The 14,544-nt window shown below is 41.8% G+C and overlaps 1 protein-coding gene across 5 annotated transcripts in view; it reads left to right on the forward strand.

The window, feature by feature from the left end:
• MAP2 (microtubule associated protein 2) overlaps positions 1-14,544 on the forward strand; it is a 216,208-nt gene that overhangs the window by 113,766 nt on the left and 87,898 nt on the right. For all 5 annotated transcript variants that reach the window (XM_058840417.1, XM_058840419.1, XM_058840420.1 and 2 more), the window contains exon 4: positions 5,247-5,306. The gene's annotated coding sequence lies outside the window, so the exon portion shown is untranslated. The remainder of the gene's footprint in view (positions 1-5,246; positions 5,307-14,544) is intronic.

The following is a 14,544-nucleotide window of genomic DNA, read 5'->3' on the forward strand; positions in this document are numbered from 1 at the left end:
TTTCCTCTCCAACATGTGAAGATAAAGCTTTGTGCCCATACAATCATTTCATGGGTGTCTGAAATAGCTGGGGCCTCCTAAAGTAAATGCAAAGGCTGTAGCACATTGCTATGCCAGCATCTTCATTAACAGTGAGAATCTTATGACAGCCTTTCTTCTGGAGGTAAGATCCTTCAGTGGAGGGAGACAGCCTGAGCTGTGGCCAAAGTGGGTGATAAGAGGAACTCAGTGACTTTCTCTGCTTTGCTGACAAACCGAGAAAAAAAAAATAGGCCAGAAATCCATCCTGCAAGTCTCTTAAGCTATCATAAGAATTTATAGGAACTCATTATACAAAAAATTATAGGTATATAATAGCAGGTGGTACATCTTCCAAGCAGTATGTATTACAATTCAACGTGACAACACCAGAAAAACAGCCCCCAGACCTATCTTCAGTGAGTAACTACAGGGGAAGTAAGTTGTGGTTAAGAGGAGTGCTAATGACAGGTCTGTGCCAGTAAACACAACAAAATGCCTCAGTGGTAATTGTCATCAGAACGATTTCCTTCCCTGCTAGTTACAAAATCAGATAAACTATTAGAAACACCATTTGTAAAACCCAGACACTGTATATTTCCATCAAATGTAGCAGTTGTCTCTGTCTCTGAGGTTCCTGAAGCAAACCCTCTTAGGTATTTAGCTGGGCTGCTGCATACAAGCTGTGAAAATATTGACAAGCTCATTTTATCCTTTGCTGTCCTTGTCCTTCTCTGTTTTCTTTCTTTAATCCTTACTTAGTGGCAGACACTAATGTAGCCAAGTTACTTCTGCCTCAAGAGGATCAGGAAACTGTTTCCTCTCAGGCCAAATGTGCTGACACTGCTAACCTTGATTTCTATAAATGATTGAACAGTGTCTCCTGGGTGCTGTGTATTTCAGGCCCCACTTAGCCAAGATTCTTGGATGCTGAGAAAGCTTTTCACCTTCCCCATCTCCTCCTCACAATCATAATTAAGCCAGACTTTGTCTCCTCTACCTTAATGACTGTGAGCTGCTTAGACTGGCAGTAGCAACCCCAAGATGCTTTTCCCCATTTATAGACCTTTCTCAGTTTGCAGGGTTTTAAAAATTTCTTTTAACCTATTGAAAGATTTGGTGTGGATGTTTTAGTGAAAACTAATCACCAGACAAGCAATGGGAATTAAGAAGTGTTGGAAGTAATCCAGTCATTTTAAAGCAGACACAGTGCAGTAGTTTTTTTAATAAATAAATTTGTGATGGTACGCTCAGCATTCCTTGGTTTTGCATCATTAAAACCTTTTCTAAATCAGCCTGGTCAAAAGGGAGCATGTCCATACCATGCTAAGCTGGCTTTCAGAGGCAACATGTTCCAGGAGTGAGAGAAGTACTGAGTTATGTGCTGCCCAAAGTCAACTCAAACTGGTGGTGCAAATCTTGGTACACATTTTCCTCAGTCATTGTAGCTCTGGAGTCTTGATTCTCAAGTTGAGGCAACATCTACTGCAGTCCTTTCTGAATTTCAGGGCCACATCTACAGCCACAGTAAGCTGCTGACTTCTGCTGATGGTCAGTAGTTTACATCACCACAACCTGGCCTCTGGTTTACCTCCTTTAGCTGAAGTGGTTTAAAGACATTTGCTCACTGCATCAACCCTAGCTAGAAGTTCAGATATATTTGACCTCCATTCCTGAGAACTTTGGAAACTGAATAATAATAAATGTGTAGCGAATTCTGCCCTGCAGATAACCACAATATGTTTTTTTGCATCCCTTTGAAAGATATCTATTATTTTAATCCTCTGCTGCCAAGGGGAAAGCATGGAGTACATGGTAAGTAGGAAGGAGGAGGAGAGTGTAGTGTAAAAGGAAGAAGCTGTGGGGAAAGGTTTGGTGTTAGTAGATTGGATCTATTTTATCTATATATTTTTAGGCAAAGCACAAAATGCTGAAAAGTAATTTGTGGCAATTTAGGCTTTTATGACAGTGTGTATCTTGCTCTATAGCAAAAGTCAAGCTCCCAGACTTAAGAGTTTATAACCTTAAACGTGCATTTCTGCAGGCAGATTGGTGAAGCTAACAGATATCTGCAAGGCAGAATCAGGGCCTCAAGGTGGATGTCAGGATAACAGCACAGCTCCTTCCTCAGGAGAACAAGTGGAACAGCTTAGGAAAAGAATGCACTTATCCTTACAGTTTTCATTACAGGTGACTGTGCAGAGCAGGTGTGTTGTTGGGTAGGTCACACAGAAGTGTTTGAACACACACAAACCCTCAAATGAGAAAGTAAAACAGCTCCCGAAAAAGACAGATATATTTTTTTAAAATTAGTACAACATATAAATTTATCAATCCTCTTGGTTTTGAGAGTTCTATAAGAGGAGAAGTGGAGTAAGTGCACATTAATAAGGAATAGTTACAAATACCTTGTGCATGAAATAGAACCTCAGTCCTCTGTTATGCATGTGTATGTACATGCACACTGGGTTTTTCCTATCAGTTTTTCTAGGTAGAAGTCACAGTGTTCACCAAAAAGAAGAAAAGGCAACCCCTAATGGATGCAGCAGAGGAAGCAGTAGGCTTGATCCAGACAAATGGCAGAGCCAGAATAAACAGGTTTCCTTGGCTGTTGATGCTAGGTCACAGTGCATCCAGCCTAGAGCTGTCCACCCTTTAGAAGTCTGCATCAACAGAGAATCTGTCTGATGTACTGCAGTGAAAGAAAATGTGCTGAATGCACTTGCCAGGCTGTATTTGTGGACAAGACCTCAAGGATGGTAAGATGTTAAACACAGCTTTCCATTAGGAGTGAAAAAACCAGATCATCTGTTTTGTGCCTTGTCCCTTGTGGAAGGTGTCACCTGGAGCAGCCAAAATTCCATCCCCTGCCATCCTGGCTCTGGGACATCAATAAACCAGCATGTCCTTTCATCAGAGCACAAAGCTTTTCTAAATAGACTGCCAGTTTCATGTACTTCCTTACTGGGACAGGTTCTTCTGGATTTCTATCTCAAGCAACAGGGTTTGGGAGAAATACAAACAATAAGAAACCTTTCCTAATACATTCTGCACTGTGATTACTAGAAGATGCTTACAGGAAGTGGAAAACCCCATTGATATATGTGGAGCCACATTCTGACCAGGCACTTAAATGTTAACTTCTTGTTTTTTGTTTAAATGCCCATAATGTGGAATTGTGGGCATCTCTGTGTGGGTGAATATCTTTTCTGTTCTCTAGCAGAAGAACCTTTGAATCATCTCATTTTCTTCCCTGTCAGCAAGAGGTGGAAATGGTGTTAACAGCCTGAATCCAGCAAATTCGTGGGGCAGCAAAAATACTGCCTGTTTCTGGCATCTGTATTTTGATTGTCTGGTGTTTTTGGTATTCTGCTGGTGGCTAAAATCACATTTATTGCAGTGGACCTTCAGCAGAGAGGCGGGTGAGGTTTCAGTTCAGACTACTGGCACACGTGTTTAGTAGTGGTAGAATAGATAATGAAAGTGCAGAGCCAAGTTTGTTTTTGGTAAAAATGCCATCTCACCATCTGGCATACACATAGCAGGTGTCTCCATCCTTCTGTTAACGTCCCTGCTGAATGTCTCTGTCTCCTGCTCTTGCCTCTCCCAAGAGGGGTGTTTCACCTCCTCTGGTTCCATGTGGCCTTGTGGTGACACATCAGAGAGCGGCTGGGATGCCACGTGCTGAACCCTCGCTGTCAAGAACATTGATCTTTCTGCTGAGCCAGAGAAAATTTAATTAACTTATTTTAACATTCATCTTTGTCCTGTGGGTTGGTGAAGTTGATGCTGGCTGGAACCTCGTTTCCACATAGCTCATTTACTGTAACTAATTATTGCTTGTAAGTGAATGGTGCATTCAGCCTCTGCAGGAAGGTGGAATTTATTCTATTTCAAATTTTTCATTTATTTGCTGTCAGAACCATATGAAACCTTCCCCCAGGGCAGCAAAATCTTTCTGTTCTAGTTAGATGTTAACTGGTGAAACTGATGGAAAGCTGTAGTTAACACAACCCCATGCCAGTGATGTGATACAGACAAGGTGACTAATTCAGTGACAAAGGATGACAGTACAGGAAATAAAAACCTGAATTGCTCTCTATCTTAATGTTAGTTGTGTATGTGAGTATGCATTATGATTCTCTCTGATTTCATACTTACATCTTACTTTTTGTTATTACCTTCTATCCTTCTTTTTAATTTGGTTTAGTTATGTGTTTCTTACTACTCTAGTTCCTGGGAATGCTTGCCCTGTTCTTGAAAACAGTGAACTCTCAAACAAAAGCATTAACTTGAGTCAGATACCCTATTAATTTCTGAACAATTAAAGTCAGAAAAGTTACAAGTGTCTTGGCTGTGAGAAGCTGCAGCCTGAAATACAGGTGAAAGTACAAACTGGTTCTGTTTGGGAATCCTTGGGGATACTCAAGGAGCTGTGGTAAGGAGACCCCTTTCACCCTGATTTGAGCAGCACTTGGCTGCTGCTTGCACCTGTAATGTTTTCCCCAGTGTCCTCTGGCCAGACTTAGAGAGAAGAAAGAGGATGTATGGTGGGGCATGCAGAGGCTATTTCATCAAGCTAACTACATTTACTGCCCAGGTGTTTGTCTCTGGTAAAGAGGGTCACAAAAAGGGCACTAACATCTGTGGTAACCTTTGTTACTTATCCCAGCTAAACTTAAGACCCTCTGCTACAACTTAAGCAAAAGAAAAAAAACAGTTTAAAGAGGAAATTGTAGTAGTTCCCTGCCTTAGTATCTTCAGTTGTTTTGAAGTGTCATACTGGGAAGTCACTGAGGGACTCTTGCTCTTCTTCCATTACTTTTGTGCATCTTAGCAACCACTTTCCTCAGTCCTGCTTGGGATTGCCCTGCAGTGGAGTCTCTGCCTATAGCAGCTCTGAGAGATCTCCCAGTGGAGGGAGACTGGCTGGAATTGTGCTGTGCTCTATTTGCCTTCCCTGATAGACAAAGTTTTGGAACCAATGCCAGCTTTTTTTAGGGCTGGCCTAGGGAGTAAGCAGCTCCTTGGTGGTCACAAAGCAGCCTGGACATAACAGGGAATCTGAATTAATCAGTCTTGGGAAATAAAGCTGAGAGAAAAAGGCTTGGACAGGGAATGTATACATAAGCTATAAAGACATTTTATACTCCCTTACAGTGTTGAGTTTATGCTAAATCCACTGCATAGAGACTAAATAGTGAACATATTTTTCTATTTCTTTTTAGGAACAGAGAGTTTCCCTTGTTTAACGACCAGACGCAGCGTCCTATCATCTGCCTACCCAGGTATGACCTTTTAACTTGTTAGCATAGTTTAACAAGCAGGCTGCTTCAACAAACTAAGAAGGCTTGAGAAAACTTCTCTAGCTCCTGAAGCTCTTAATTTTTCTAGGGCTACTTTCTGTTTTTGCAATACTCCAACTTTTAAAAAATAGGAGTATTTTAAATAGTTTTGTTTTTTTTTAAAGCTTCCTGCACCTGATGGGAACTGCACTATCCATTGTCAAAACATCTTAGGCTCACTTTTGGCTTAGCAAGAACCTGCTTACAGCCCTGCTTGGAAAGGGCCTAAGATGGTGATGATACAAAGGCAGAGCATCTGAGAGAGGTGACAGTGCTCCTGCACTCTGCTCTGGTTTGTTAGGTCCTGCTGCTGCACTGAGTCGTACCACAGAAAAGATGAGAATGATTTGACAGAATAATCACAAGCACAATGCTACCAGATCTCCAGAATCAAAAATTATTGGGTTGGATCGAAGAAATGTACTTTTTTTCTGCTTTTTGGAAAGAGAAAACATTCAAGAGACTCCTGTCCCAGAAGAATAAAAACAAGCATTAAAGAAAACCTGTGTCATGAGATACTTGTTTTGTCAGTATTTCTGTGTGCACATATATTCATTTCAGTTTGATTTTCTAGTGAACATAGTCACTGTTTTCACAAGCATGAGTTTAAAATGCTAAAGACAGAATACTGAACTCCAGCAAATGGGAACAGAGTTTGATTGAAAAAGTACATCTGAAGTGTAAGGAAGAAATGCAGTGTGAGCAGAGTGGCAAAGTGCCTGAGCTTCTGCTGGTGTAGCTTGGGCAGGGTGAAATACTGCCATTACTTTGGGGGAGAAGTGGTTTGTTTGCTCTGGCCTTGAAGTACAGGCAAAATGAGGGTTTCAGTGAGGGTTTCAGTGAGCACAGATGCCTATGCAGGAGATGCTTGTAGAAGGTCATGTACAGCATAACAGGATGGTGGTCCCCTTCCCTGGGTGTCCTGTCAGTCCAACAAGCTAGAGAAGGTTCAGACTCTGCATCCTTGGAAAATTAGCATGAACCTGAGCATGAAAGTTTTATTCAGGTGGTAAAAGTACCTACCCTGCCTTGTCACTAATAAAAAGGAAGGTGCTGGATTTTGGCAGTTTGGGACACATTTCTTCTGTGAGATCATACTTGAACAGTGAGCAAAATCAATCTCCTGTATTCTCCTTGAGCTGTCAGTGCCATGATTCTGAGGCTGCCAGGATACTTAATGAAAAAATGGAAGGATCAAGCATAGGTTAAAAGGAGGGCAAACTGATACTACAGGATGAAAAAAGGTAATAGTGTATGGTGTGGGATTTGTGTGGACATGCACACGTGCACTTGTATGTGTATGTATCGGGTACAGAGCTGGTTTTGGACTTGAGCTATTATAAGCCTGTAAATCTATCAATTTCCCAGCCAGTCCCTAGTTTACTTCTGCATGCAGTCTCTCCTGGATTTATGAATCTGAAGGAAATTGAAATAGGGAATCAAATTTGGCTCTCTGCATTTGTAGGCTGTAAAAAGCAGACACACAAGTACAAGGCAGCTGACTTTCCATACATGAACTTTTCTCTCTCACAAGCCATGGCAACACAGGCCTGACATGGAGGCACATAAAATGTGTATGTGCCAGCCTTTCCTGTCCCTGAGACATATGATGTGCCTGAAGGTTAAGGTGCTTCTTGTTGTTTCACAGAATTTCAGTGCTGTTCCTCCTCCTGGAAAACACAGCACAGACAGCCCAGCAGTTTGGGAAGGACCCATTCACCTTCTGAGCCCCAAACTGTGGAAGGCAGGAGCTACCACAGCCCTGGCATTTGCTCCCATCAGGCTCCTATTTGCTCCTGGAGGCAGCCAGCACATCCAGTGCTGTGCAGGCTCCTGCCAGCCTCTGCCAGGCAGGAGGGGCACCATAAACAGTGATCCTGCATGCTTCAGGAATTTTCCCATGGCCTCAGAATACTCTTGCAGCAGTGAAAGTACTAAAGGATTAAATTAGTCTGTAAGACTTAAAGTAACAGGCAGTTTTATTGCAGTTGCCTTTTCACTATTGATAATATTCCATTAGCAATAAAGTAAGTTCTCAGTTGTCTGCTGTGCAAAGCTTAAATTGTCTCTGCAGATCCCAGCCTTAACTCACAGACCTAAATTATTGCTCCTGAAATAAAGAGTATATCCATGGAGTGCTGCATAACCTCTTGATGCTGCTCAAAGGCCACAGACAGTTTAAGAAGTTGGCAAGTCTGAAATGAAAAGAGAGAGAAACAATCATATATCAGAACTAACATTTTCTTTGCAGGGTTGCTACATCAGTGATTAGGAGATAAAATACAGGTATAAGATCTTGTGAGCATTGCTGCCCTGTGTCCTTTTTGTGACTAAAAGTAACAGTGAGGATTAGCAGTGGAAATAATGTACCACAGGTGTGTGACAGGAAAAGTTGTGACGGAGATGGGGGCTCAGCAAAAGGAGATGTGTTTTCCCCCTGTGTAAGGGCATCAAGAATGGGTGATAGAGCTGATGTTCCTCTGAGCTGGGATGTCAGTACAGCCTGTTTGCAGCATTTGGAGCTGAGGATTCAGCTTTGGAAGAGTTGCAGCATTCTCTGATACAGCAGGATGCTTCTGGGGCTGCTGCAGTGACTCCTCATGCTGCTCACTGGGCCCTGTGATTCCCTGTGCATTGTGAACAAAGCATCTCCTTCTGACATGAGCTTTTCTGTGTGTGAGCTGTCTCTCTGAAGGGACCCCAAAATATGAAGGTGCCAAGACCATTTGCTCATCTGGCCCTGTTTCTAAGCAGGAGAATCCTCTTAAGGCTCTGTCACATTGAGATTGCAGGTAATTTTGAGTAATCTTTTGAATGTAAGCATTGCTTGAATTTCTTTTTCTGCTGTGAACCTACTAATGCTCAGAAAGGGGGGCATGTAGATGGGGACAGAGCTTGGCAGCAGCCATCTGGAACAGAGCCTTGAGGGCAGCAGGAGGTCAAGGTGAGCATGCAGTGTACTCAGGGAGAGCATTTGTGTATTGATATTTTGTTCACTTAGGCTGGAACCTCTTTGGATACAGGCTTATCTTAGATGAATTTTGTACAAAGCATAAGTACACCATAGCTTGTATTTTAGGGTTAGCAATTTCCCTCATCAGTGATGGAAAATTAACATTATACAGAAAGAGGTCAGTGAGGAATGATTAGAACAGTTTTTAGACAAGAGGTATGAATTGATACTCACTAGAAGGGTTTCCTGTAGTAGCTGCAGAAGAAATGTTGGCTTGATTTCTGAAGAGTAAAAAATTCTAGAGATGTTCTTGTTTTTGATTTTGCTTACTTTGGGTTGTTTGTTTTTTGTTTTTTTTTTGCAGTGATTGTTGTAGCACTAGGGAAAGTTGGCAAGTGGGCAGAGTGCAAAATGGAGCTTGGTGGCATTATTGGTGTTGTCTTCTCTTTTCCCATGGCTTGAGTGTCTCCTGCTTAGCACTGGGAGGGCTGCAATGAGGCATCACCACTGGGTGGTTCTGACATGGGGCTGAAGAGGCTCTTGGCACACTTACTGTCATAGTCAGTGTGGCATCCATTCCTCCTTCATCAGCCTTCCTCTTAAAAATAGTCTCCTACCAACCAGTAGGCTGTTCTACAATGTCACTTGCAAGAAACTTTTAGCTTCCAGGTAAAACTTACAAAAGGTCCTTGTATATTAAACTAGCCTTTGTGATTTACTCTTTGTGTTTATCACTTAGCATCAGTCTACCTGCACCTTCATTCATTTGCAAACACCTGTTTTAAACACAAACTGTTTTGAATATTCTGTTACTTGTATTAGTGAATATCAAAGGTAGAATTTGCTACATTTTGAAAGGATTCAGACGTGATCATTAAGCAGTGGGAAGGACACAGAATGTCCTCTGTTACTGTCAAATCATGATGATGACGGTGGTGGAGTTAGTAATACTCCTGTGTAGCAGACTGAGTCACTAGTACATGCCTAAAACCTGTTTACAAGAAGCAAAGCAATTCAGGCAGAAATGGACAGATTACCTGATTTACTGCAGCTTTTCAGTAAGCCTCTTCCCAGCTCTTTTGATGCAAGAGGTGGACCAGAGAGACCAGGAGGGGAGAGGAAGAAGGAAATGTCATCCTTCCTTTCCTCTCTATTGTGATGAGGGGAGTTTAACCTCAAGGAAGAGATTTATAAGGAAGGGAAACAGGTATCCTGTGTGTTGCAGCTCATGCTTGATTTCTTTGTCAAGATTAGCAGCCAATCCCAATACAGAACTTTTCCATTTCTGTGCAGTACTTAAGTGACTTTATAGAGGGGCAAAATTAAGCAAGTGATGGTGAGTGGCTGAGCTGTATTTTATTTTTGTGAACACTTACTGTGGTTTCTGCATCTCCAGCAGTCAAGTCACCATAATCCCTCCTGTAGCTCAGGAACCAGTTCAGTGTGCTAATGCTGAATTCTCACAACTGTGAGTTTTGTCCCCTGGATGACGTGGAGGGAAAGAAAACACCATGGAACAGAAGCTCATCTCTTCTAAAGGCAGTTGAATTTTTTTGCTGTGAACATCCTTTTGAAAACTAATCATCTTGCTAAGGATTATAGCTTTTCAGCTATATAAAAAAAAATTGCTCACACTTGTTAAAAATACAGTTTCAGTTTTCAAAAGTCCTTGCTGAGTGGTGCACATCAGCCCTTCTGTCACAGGAACTGCAGGGCAGCTCTGTGTTGTATTGATGTCTGCACTATCTGTCAGGTGTGACTGGTCTGGGGACCTGCTCAGAAAGGCCTTGTATCGTCTCCTCCAGTGCTCTGAAGGACCACATGTCCTTTGTTCATCTTCACAGAACACCTTAGTCCTCCTGCCATGTTTTCTTGAACTTTGCTGTGGAGCATCTGGTTCTGGCTGGTGTCAGGACAAGGATGCAGCACGCAGGGATTTGTGTCTCTCACTGAGGGGTGAGCTGGAAGTCACCTGCAAAGTGCTGCTTGCAAAGCAATTGGGGGGAAAATAATCCCATTCACACTTAATACCTGTAAATAGCTTTGTAATGCAAGCCACCAGTTCCTAAGCAATACAGCTTGTAAGTTCAGTGTTAGGGAACCTGGCACTCAGAGTTAAGCCTTCTTTAAGTGAAGGTAAGCAGTTGAGATAGCAAACATGCTTTTGAAAGAGATAGTGGGAATAATGAGTGCTGTAAACATTCTCCATGAGAGAAATTTGAGAGGCACAGATTGGTTTGTATTGAGGAACAACACTTATGAGAAGAACAGAAGTTTGTATCATAATGTTTCTCCAGCATAGTTGATAAAACCTTTCATAATAATGACCAAAAAATACTGTAATTGTCATCTTTAAGGTAAGTATTTTTTTGTGTTTTTTTTTCTCTTATTTGTAATCCCTCTAAGACTTTGGTCCTTTCTGAGCAGGAAGTTATAATTCAGTCCAATCTCTAGCCATGACATTTTGGACAGTTGGAATAATTACACAGGGAAGGGGGTATAATACACCATACAATAAATGTTCAAGTGAGTTCTTGATGTGAAAAGTGAGATCCTCACATGGATTGTCTCTGTTGTTTTCCAAATCATCCTTGAATTTTACATCAGACTTCAGGAAATTTGAATTTTACAAGACTTCAAGACATTGCTGTAAAATTTCCGGTTGTTTTGCCTTTTGCCATGCCTGTGTGGGAGATCTGGGGTAAATTGCAGGGCACTTTGATCAGGAGTCCTGCTTTAATGATTAATTCCTAATATTGCCCATACCTGCATCTCTGTGGGTTTCCTGCAGCATGCTCTTAATAACAGCTCCCTGCTATTCTTATTTCAGTTGTAACTTCTTTGGGGCAAGAAAAAAATGTTTTTGCTTTTTTATACAGTTACTCTTGCATCAATTTGGCTGCTAAAAATCATAAGAACATCCACTCTGTGCTGAAAACAGAATTAGACACAACAGGATTTTGAGGCTAAGGTTAATGGTGGCATGCCTGGGGAACTAGATACTGTGTACAACAGCTTTTGCTGTGATTCTTCTTAATGCTACGTGATTCATTGCTGTAGCTATCATAATATTAGTAACTAGGTGTCCAAGTCTGGATTAGATCACTGCTGTGTTGGATGCTGTGTGCTCAAACAGCAGAATTGTTCCAGACCCCATGGAGCTTACAGTCAAATCTCCATAGGGCCAGGGAGGACACACTGGTGGGACCATATTTGCCAGTGTAATTAGTACCTTAGAGACCCCATAGTTCATGCTGCAAAATTGTATCCTCATAGGGTATGCAGCCTACAAGGGATCAAATCCTGTTTTACTTGGGGAGCGTTTCAATTTAAAATCAAGTAAATAGCAAGTTGTAAAAACAGGAGGTCAGCTGCACCTCCTGTTTGTCTCTGCTGTTTTTGTATGTTTTCCATTGGTAATGTTGTTTACCCTAATACAACAAAAGTCTAGTTAGTACTGCAGCTCTATTTCTGCATATTGTTCACTGTAGCAAGTAACAGAAATGGACAAAATAGTTCAGCTCCATTTAAAACGAATGTAATTTTTGGCCTTAGAACAGAATTGGACTATCCTGCTGCCCCTTTTGTCCCCTAGGCTCTGAATATTCAGATAACTGGCTCCCAGCTCCCAGTAAAACCATCAAGTAAAGATGAGAAAACCTATTTCTTTCTGGCCTGAGTGAGGTAGATTTGGTAAAGTCATGAAAGGGCCTTCTCTTGCAGGCTGAAATGGATGTAGACCTTGCAGAGTAAATCCGTACTTTGAAATGCCTGAAGTCAGAACTTTCTCTTGGTTTGAGTTCAGCTCAGTGCTGGAAATGGCGTTGCCAATTGAACTGTTTTTTAAATAAAGGTAATGGGTATTATTTGTCAGTGTGGGGTGGCATCCAGTGTTTGGTTTCTACTTAGAGCTTGTGATGTTTATCACTGTTCTACATACAATCTCTACCCGGCCTCACCAGCCCCTGTATCCCTTCCAATGGTACCATATACTGCTAATCTTCTCATCTTCTTGATTCCCTGTGGAAGATTCACACACTCTACCATGATCTTTCAGATTCTCAGCATTTGATTATCCCTTTAATGCCCACTTTGCCTTATCTGTGTTGTTTTTCCTTGTTCTTCACTGAATTATCTCCATTTACTCCTTGGACCTTTGGGACTGATGTTGCATTTTCTCAGCAACTTTCTATATCCTCTCTGCAGTGATTTCTCATATTCTGTAGGTTAACCAGCACCTGTTTCATCCTTAACCTGCCTGTGCTTAGGCAGTTAATTTGGCCAGGAAGAATATATGCTGTGATTGCATGTGAGCTCCACATCTGCTGAGTAGACCACCAGGATACTGCCAGACAGGGGAAATACAGTCTGAGCTGTTCTCCTTGGTTTTTTTCCCTTCATAGAAGCATTTATCCTCTCTCTCTTTGATCCATCTGTGGATTTCCTAAGGTGGTAGGTAGGAGCTTAAAATCATCTGTGAATCATGGGAGAAATTGGCCAGTGTGATTGACAATTATGAGTGTGGATAGACACAGCAGACAGGCAGAGACAGGAAAGAGGAGCACAAGCAGTGTAAGAGAATTAAGGAATTTGTGGGTTGCTTGTGTATTCTTGTGTCTTCAGATAAGGTGACCAGCAGAATCAGCCAGGGAGTTTCCAATACTGGTTTAACATCAGGGAGGAATCTGAAGGACCTGTTGTGTATGGATGGTGACAGATTGGTATCAGGGACTTGATGCATACCTTGTGCTTTTTGCTTTCTTAAATGAATTCTGGCACTATATTGTGTCACATTTTTAATTCCTACCAAAGACAGTTCTTTGTACAAGTATTTTTAGCAATGAGCATCCATCAGAAGAAGAAATGCAGTAAGCTTTATATAGATTCCTGGAGGAAAGATGTGGGAAGTGCTGTGGAGTATCTGTGAAAGAAGTCATTTAGAGACAAGCCAGTTGCTCAGGCCAGCAGCCCTATGGAGTTGAAATAAGAATCCGCAATTTTGTTTGTTTTTATGATAATACCAACAGCAGGGACTCCTTAATGTAGTTTGTAGGCTGCAACCTTCATCAGAGGCTCCACATCTGTATTTAAAACTGTGGCTATTCTATCAGTCCTGGCTGATGGAGAGATTTAAGGGACCAAGTTCCCTTTCAGCAGCACTGGAGGCCTGAGCAGAGCTTTGAGACACCCAGGGGCTGGAGCTGTTTGACAGCCAGAGTTCAGGGCAGCCTCTATCCCCAGAGCTGTCAAGCAGGCACTCAGTGCCCCAGATCCCTCTGTTTTCCCTGTGTGCTCTGGAGGACTCTCAGGCTCTGGTGCCAGTGGCCAGTGTTGCAGTCCTTCCTTTTGAGACCCCTTTTTGTGGCTTCAAGTTTGCTGTGCTGCCTTCAGGCAGATGCTGTGCCTGATAAATGTCCTTTCTTGAGCAAAAGCTTGGTTTCTGGTGAAACCTGGTGAAACCTGGATCCAAAGGCTTTCGTTGGGAGCCAGAGCATCCATGCACACGTGGAAGAGACACAACCCTTGCCCTGAGGTGTTTGCAGCATAAATAAGCAAGTTACACACAATGTGAATATCATAATAGATATTTTACAGTTAGGAGAACTGAGCCATGGGCTTGCTTATTCATAAGTTCAAGGTACTAGTGCCAGGTGAGCAGCAGAGTCCTGGTCTAATTCTAATCTTGGATCTCAGTGCCTTACCCATAAACTGCCTTTCTAAAAATCCTCATGATTGTAAGAATATATATATATTACACCACAGCTGTACGAGGAAGAAAACCTCTTTTTGAGGGAAATACTCTTGAAGGCACATCACGAAATTCTTCATCCCTTGATGAACTTGAGCAAATTCTATGCAAGTGATGCCTAGTGGATGAAGACAAATTACCAGAAAATAATAAATTAACAGTAATCCTTAGAAGAGGTGAGACAATCATGGTCTTAGCAGTCTATAAATAATAAGATGAAAATCTCTTTATTTAAAGTTTCTAATGTTACTAATCTCTTGGTAAATCCATGCCTATGAAGGATAAGTCAAGCTTTTACTTGAACATAGTGGTTTTTTTGTCAGTGGGAGGTTTGGATGATCATAAACATTATTCTTCTCCTGTTTGCTGCTTTATGGGGTCATGATTGCAGAGTCACTGCAACTAGCAGAAAGGAAGAGAAAAGGAGGAAAAGCAATAGAAAATGATGCCATTGAGCCAAGGGGCTGTCTGAGCTGGTC

The sequence above is a fragment of the Poecile atricapillus genome, chromosome 5 (assembly GCF_030490865.1).
Source record: "Poecile atricapillus isolate bPoeAtr1 chromosome 5, bPoeAtr1.hap1, whole genome shotgun sequence".
NCBI lineage: Eukaryota > Metazoa > Chordata > Aves > Passeriformes > Paridae > Poecile > Poecile atricapillus.